Source organism: Carlito syrichta, unplaced genomic scaffold, assembly GCF_000164805.1.
Source record: "Carlito syrichta isolate Samal-C Ts95f unplaced genomic scaffold, Tarsius_syrichta-2.0.1 Scaffold303148, whole genome shotgun sequence".
NCBI classification, from domain to species: Eukaryota; Metazoa; Chordata; class Mammalia; order Primates; family Tarsiidae; genus Carlito; species Carlito syrichta.
In genome coordinates, this window is record NW_007247244.1 from 58,065 (window position 1) to 65,457 (window position 7,393).

Sequence of the window (7,393 nt, forward strand, 5' to 3'; positions counted from 1 at the left end):
AGCGGGGGGCTCCCGCGGTGGCCGGGAAGCGGCAGGCGCCCGCGGGCCAGCGCTCGGGTGGCAGCGCCACCCTCCGGGCGCGTCTGGGAGGTGCGCCCGGGATGCGCCTTGGGCTGGATGGCCAGCAAGGCGTGGTGAGCGGCCTCCTGGTGGGTTCAGCCCAGCAAGGCCACCTGAGTCTTGGGGAGCGTGGTATGTAACTCTCTTCCTTCGCTCTGTTTCAGGCCGGGACCCCTGTGTCCTCCGAGGCTCTAGGAACACGTTCTTGCCTTCCTGTATCGTTTGTTAGCGTGACCAGTGAAAGTTGCCCCACCTTGATTCTGTCCCCAGTGTTTCATCAGTAATTAATGGAGTCGTATTGCAAGAGGACAGACTTGCGGAGTGACTGGCAGATTCGGTCTCAGAAGAGGTGTCTTGGGTTGTCTTTATCTCAGACACAAGTGCAGTCTCCGGGCGTTTGATACGGTGGGTATGGAAGGTTAGGAAGCCGGAACAAACTGTCTGACAAACATCAAAACGTGGGCTTGTTTCTAAGGGAAATGGTAGAGGGCCAGGAAGCATTAATTAAGCAACCGTAGCCTTGGTGTGAAGGTCAGTGTGCAGGGCAGAGGATATGGTGCCAGTTTTTACACCTGCCCCTGGAATAAGGAAGAACCACATACAGCCAAGGTTTCTGGGCAGAAGCTAAGACAATGATCCTTTGTTCACTTATTTTAAGGGATTTCTGCATATATTTTGTACCTGTCTTTTTACTATATATCCCCAGAGGGTGTGGCTGAAGACTAAGCCTACGCTCCACAGAAGGGGAATGGATCAATTGTTTACTAGTTTCAGACCGAGTCAATAGTCAATACAAAAATGTAAAAAGAAAACAAATGACCCTGGAACTTAATTGTCTGGGTTAACCATCCTGACACATCCAAATGTATTGCAAAGACTCCTTCCCTCAGTTCATTAATTTCAAAAACAGAACAACTAATTCTTGGCCAACAATCTCTCAGAGTTGCTGTGAAGAGGAAACAAGATTATGTAGGAGACAGCATTTTAAGTTGTAAAGTGCTATACCAAGGTCAGACGTCATCATTGGAGTGACTTAAAAAATTGGAACATTACAAATATCACCCTTTGTCTCCTATTGTGTAGACACAAAGTAAACAGATGACTGCTGTAAGCAGAGAGTTAGATAAGACTGTCATAGGATTTGTAAAGAAAGGAATGATACACTTCTTTTTTAAGATAGCATTCTACTTACCACATCAGTCACCCAGCTTAGAGCTGTGATTTCTTAAACCCTAGCTCCGTCTAGTGGTTCTTTGTTCTATTACAAATGAGACAGCACTAGTTAAAGAGAACTTGACTCAAAAGTATTTGGTGCTGAGCTAAGCTGGTTTGGTGTCTGCCCACTTCGTTTGAATAAAACGCTTAAGATTGTGTTATAGCACAAACATGCTCAAGGGGAGATTTTTCATAAAAATATTAAAAACCCATCACGCAACCTCATAATCCTGCTTGTGAAAGGAAGATAAAGAATGGGAGAAGAAACTACCATAGAGAGTTAATAAAATTTATCAGATTTTAATGACCTCTCATGTTCTGTGGCTTAAATAGGAAGGGAAACAGATGATATTCATTTGAGCTGAGAAATGTAAACGCTTTGGTGCACTACCTGATAAGAAAAAGAAATAAGGAGACGTCTTCCATTTTGAATGTGTTGCTACAGTGGCTCCCAACATGTACTGTGGGGGGGGGGGTGCCTTTTTGCATACTATAATTTTAGTGGCACCCATGAAGAAATCAAAAGATGTTAAACAATAAAAGTCAGCAATCTTTTATCACCGTGTGACAGTGTCTCACAGTGTCTATGAAGGCATATCCAATTATTCCCCACTCCTTTGGCTGACCTTTGACACATCTGATAGTAGGAATAAAATCATGTTCTTCCCTGTCCACATTCTCTTCGAAGTTTACAGGTAAATTTTGCATATGTTCCACTAAACACTTCATCTTTCTTGGTTCTGGTTGATTGGACACGATGCTGCCTACCTCTTGCCACTTGCTGCTCCTCCTTGACATTCAGTTCCAGCGCTGCTCAACTGAAAAGTTCTGTCTGAGATCTATCTCTGTAATAAAAGAATCTCAGTTAAAATAAACATTAATCCTACAAATTTGTCAAATTTTGTAACAAATTTGTAAAGGATTCACAATACACCAAAGTGTCTTGGAAAGTCACTTGAGAATTCCTGTATTTTTGCATAACAGACAAAGTCTCTCTTCATTTAAGGGGACAACTTTAAATAACAGTGACCAGAATTCCAACTGAACTGCCTCTGTCCTTCCCTGCAGAAAAATGGACTACAATTGACTAAAACTTCAAACAAGAAAGATACAGTCTGAAATAAAAACTTTTAAATTTTTATTCCAGTCTCTAGCCTTCCTTTCCTCCTCAGTGACTCTCCTCCTGTATTCCCTCAACATTTTGCTTACCCTTCAATTGTAACATGCTTATGTCTGTATCACATAGTAGATTATGAGCTCCTTGAAACAAATTGTAACAAGCCTTGTTCTCACAAATATAATTAAGCCACATTGTAATTAGTGAGTTCACAAAAGGAACAGAAGTGATGGAGACATAAAACTACAGAGTACACAGAGATGGAGGGCTGAAGATTGGAAAAGAGAAGAAAAATCTCTCTCCAGCAACAACAAAAAAGGTCTATCAAATGAAGAAAAAGACAATGCCATACATCAGATGGGGGCAAATTGTATCATGTAAAGATAGGAATTGTACTTGTCCTTTCCTCAAGCTACGGACGACAGATCTCAGAAAGCCAAGAACCCCTCAGATATAAGAGAATTGCCTGTGATTCCTAGAAGGCCTGGGAGCCAGAAGGAACAGGCCAAGCACGCATCATCATTAGCAACTTAAGCAGAGGAGAAACCAAGTATAGAAGTGACTTCACTACTTGGCCAGCATGAGAAATTTCAGCTTCTATAGCTCAACAACTACAAACTTCTATTCTAATAGACTTATGGAAAGAATGCTGGGTAGGCTATATCCATTGTAAAAACCTGTTCTGTATCATAAATATCTCCCCCCAAGTGCTGGGAGAAGGAAGAAAAATCTGCCTCAATGGAAATCCTAGTTTATGAATCCTATTGACTAGTGTGAGTGGAAGGAGAATGCACTAATGAGGATATGCACTCAACTGTGACTAACCCAAGAGACATTTTTAAGTGTTTGTAGAATTGGGTTATACGCTTCTAAGTGCCCAAAGCTATTATCCTTCTTTCTCATTTCCTCTTATCAAAAGAGAAAAGAATCTTTTATCACACTCCTCCCCCAATGGGAAATAATTAAAAGTCATTTACAACAGTCTCGTTTTATTATAACACACATTTTACATAGTCTAGCATATACCAGATACTGAAATAGGTTCTAAAGATAAAAAGATGGTTATGATTGGCACCTGCTCTCAATACATTTAACAAACATTTAATGAATACTTACGTTTGTTGTGATTTATCTTCTTTTAAGCACTTTTCTCTCTCTGTTGTGCCCTCTAAATCTTGCTTTCTTTGTAAATAAACAGTCCAACTTACCTCTTCACAAAGACTTTCCTGCTTCCTCTTAATTGAGACCTGGCTCCCCTTTAAGGTCTTGCAGACCTGCAGATCTCATTTCTTTGAAATATATTTATTCTGTCATAGCCCATGTACCTAGAAGCCAGAAGTCGGAGTGAGAATTTTTCTAGTGTCTCACTGCCATATTTAAACCACTATTCTCTATTCATGTAAAATTTCCCCAACTTTGAAGTTCATAATCAATAACAACATCACTCTACTTCTTTTCAGTTCTTAAAACAGGTTTGAGGAAAATTGTATTCAGTATTGTAAAGGTTGACTTGCTTGAGGGAAATTACAGAGAAATATTGAGTAGGTAGTTGGATAGACAAGTCTAGAACCCAGAAGAAACATCTAGATAAAGCCAGAGGCTGAAAATCACCAGTTTACAGCTTTCAAAGAAGATTGTAAAAGAGCAGTTCAGAAGTAGGGAGAACTCAAATAAGTGGTTTTGTAGAAGTCCAGATGGGAATGGTCTTTAGATAAGAAGAGTGAAGAACAGCGTCCAATGTTGTACACCACAGAGACAAACACTGGAAAATGTCCACTGGGTCTAATGATTAGTTGGTCTTTGGAGACAGTGGAAATGTCTTCAGCGGAATAGTTAGGAGAAAACCAAATTGCAAGAGGTTTTAAGATTAAGCAGAGACATACAATCAGATGGCAGACTGAGCTAAAGTGCAGTGAGTGCTGCCTTCTTATCCCAAACATATAAAAATGCCAGGTAAGTTCTTTTTAAATATATTTTTAATATATTGCTAGACACAAAAGCAAAAAGTAAATTTCCAGATGTCAAAAATAAGAAGAATCCACAGCGGTTAGTGGGAGTCAGTGGTGGTGGTAGTTGAGGGCTGAGGAGGACCCACAAAGAAATGAACTTTACAGGCTGGAGTTTCAGACGTGTGATGACGTGGGCTAAGAACACAGACTCATATCAGAGAAGAAACTAAAACTGGATCTTGATGAAACCAGGAACCTGGAAAAAATGAACCTATAAGCTCTAGCTCTCCACTTATACAGAATATGGGTAGAAACAGTTACACAATTACATTTTCCCAACTACCATCACAATGTGGGAACACTGTGTCAAGAAATAGGAATTATAGAAATCTCACATAGCCCTATCAGAAACCAGTAAGACACAGCCCCCATAGGAAAAACCTGTACCAACTAGCATACCATAGGGGCCTGACTGATAAAAACTCCCCCTAACAGTGAGCATACATACATACTTAGAAATTATATCCCAAAAAACTCAACACCATAAGTGAGATTAAATAACAAACTGAGGGAGAAGGACAACTGAGGAGCAATGCATACTGGAGCAATTGGAAAGAGATTTTAAGATATATTTTTAAATATCTAGAGATTAAGAAAGAAATAGAATCTTTAAGGTGAGAACCAGATATTAAGACAAAAAAGGCATGTTTTAGGGAAAAAATAGCAAGTTAAAAATGTTTAAATATTAATAGGAATTTGAAAATGTCATATGTATGTTAAATAGTAATCCAGAACCAATTAACTGAAGAGAAAATTACATAGGATGTAGCCCAGAGAAATAAATAGATGGAAAATGTAAATTATGAACACAGTGGGTGAAGTAAGAGACTCCAACATATGTCTCAAAGAACTCCGTAAAGAGAAAAAACATACAATGGGGAAGAAGCTATATTTGAAGGGATGATGAGAAAGAAATTTCTAGAATTAAAGAAATTGAATTTTCCAGAACTAAAGAAATTTGCAAGTTAACAAGGCATGATAAATGAAAGCAAATCCCAATCTAGACATCTTTCAGCAAAACTTTTGAACATAAAAGGGAAAGAGAAACTCTTATAAACTACCATATAAAAAACAGATTAACTACCAATAAGTAGAAATAATACTGACATTAGAGAGCTCAGCTTGAACAAGAGAGTCAGAAAACAACAGAATGCACAATGAGTTTCCATATACACCCAATAGAATGGCTAAAATTAAAAAGACTTACAACACAAAATGTTGACAAGGATGTGGAGCCATCCAAACTCTTGAACATTGTTATGAGAACATAAAATAGTCTGGCGGTTTTTTATAAAACAGAACATTCACCTACTCTACAACCTAGAAATTCCACATATGTCCACAAAAAGATTGGTTTAAGAATGTTCATCTCCAGGACCCCTACCTATCACCATACACAAAAATTAACTCTAAATGGATCAAAGACCTAAACGTAAAACTTCTAACTGTAAGAACCTTAGAAAATGCAGGAGATACTCTTCTGGAAGTTGGAACTGGCAGCCGATTCCTGATCAAAACCCGAAGTGCCCAGGCCATAAGAGATAAGATAGACAAGTGAGACCTCATTAAACTGACAAGCTTATGCAAAGCCAAAGAAACCATCAAGAGAGCAGGGAGACAGCCCACAGAATGGGAAAAAATATTTGCCAATTGTATATCTGACAAAGGCCTAACATCTAGGATCTACAAGGAACTCAAATGCACCCAAAAGGAAAAAAACAAACAGCCCCTTTAAAAAGTGGGCAAAAGACATGAATAGACACTTCTCAAAAGGAGATATACGGGCAGCCAGCAGACACATGAAAAAGTGCTCAGCCCCACTCATCAACAGAGAAATGCAAATCAAAACCACACTGAGAATGTAAGAATGGCCATCATTAATAAAACAAACAACAGATGCTGGCAGGTGAGGATATGGAGAAAAAGGAATGCTTCTACACTGCTGGTGGGAATGCAGAGTAGTACAACCTCTTTGGAAGACAGTGTGGTGATTTCTGAAAGAACTAGAAATTGACCTTCCATATGACCCAGCAATTCCCCTATTGGGAATATACCCAGAGGAATTCAAATTATTCTACAAAAAAGATACCTACACACATATGTTTGTTGCAGCTCTATGCACAATAGCAAAAACATGGAACCAACCATGTTGCCCATCGAAGCTGGACTGGAGAAAAAAATGTGGTACATATACACAATGGAATATTATGCAGCCATAAAGAAGGACAAATATATGGACTTTGCAGTAAATTGGATGGATTTGGAGTTGATCATACTCAGTGATTTATCACAGAAACAACAAACTGAGTTCCATATGTTCTCACTCATAAGGTGACCTTGGACAATTATAATGCTATAAGAAAGCAATTGGAAGCAGCGGAAAACTGTCAGGGGAAGGGGGGATGGGACTGGCAGTTGAGAGAAACTGCTAGGGGAGGGAGGGGCATACCTCATCAACAAGGGTACCTGCATGATCAATGTTTATATACCTAACCCTGAATTGTACCCCACATCTTTATAATAAATAATTAATTATTTTTTTTAAAAGAATGGTCATCTCATCTTCATTTATAATAGACAAAATCTAAAAACAGCATGTGTCCATCACTGTAGAATGATTAAACAGACTGTGATACACTTATACAATAGAATACTATTCAATAATAGAATGGAACAAACTACAGACAAATGCAAACAACATGGATAAATCTGAAAAACATCAAGTAGAGTGAAAACTCCTCATACAAATGAGAAATCAGTGTATTACTCTGTTCATACAAAGTTCTAGAAAAGCAGACTAAGTTATGATGGAAAAGGCATCAGAACAGTGTTTATCTCTCAAAGAGGCTATTGGGGATTGCCTGTGAAGGGACGTGCTGTAACTTGCTGGAGAGATGGTAACATCTATATCTCGAGAGTGTGGGTTATGCAAGTATATGCATTTGTCAAAACTCATAAAATTGTACATTTACATGTTATGTCAAATGTAATT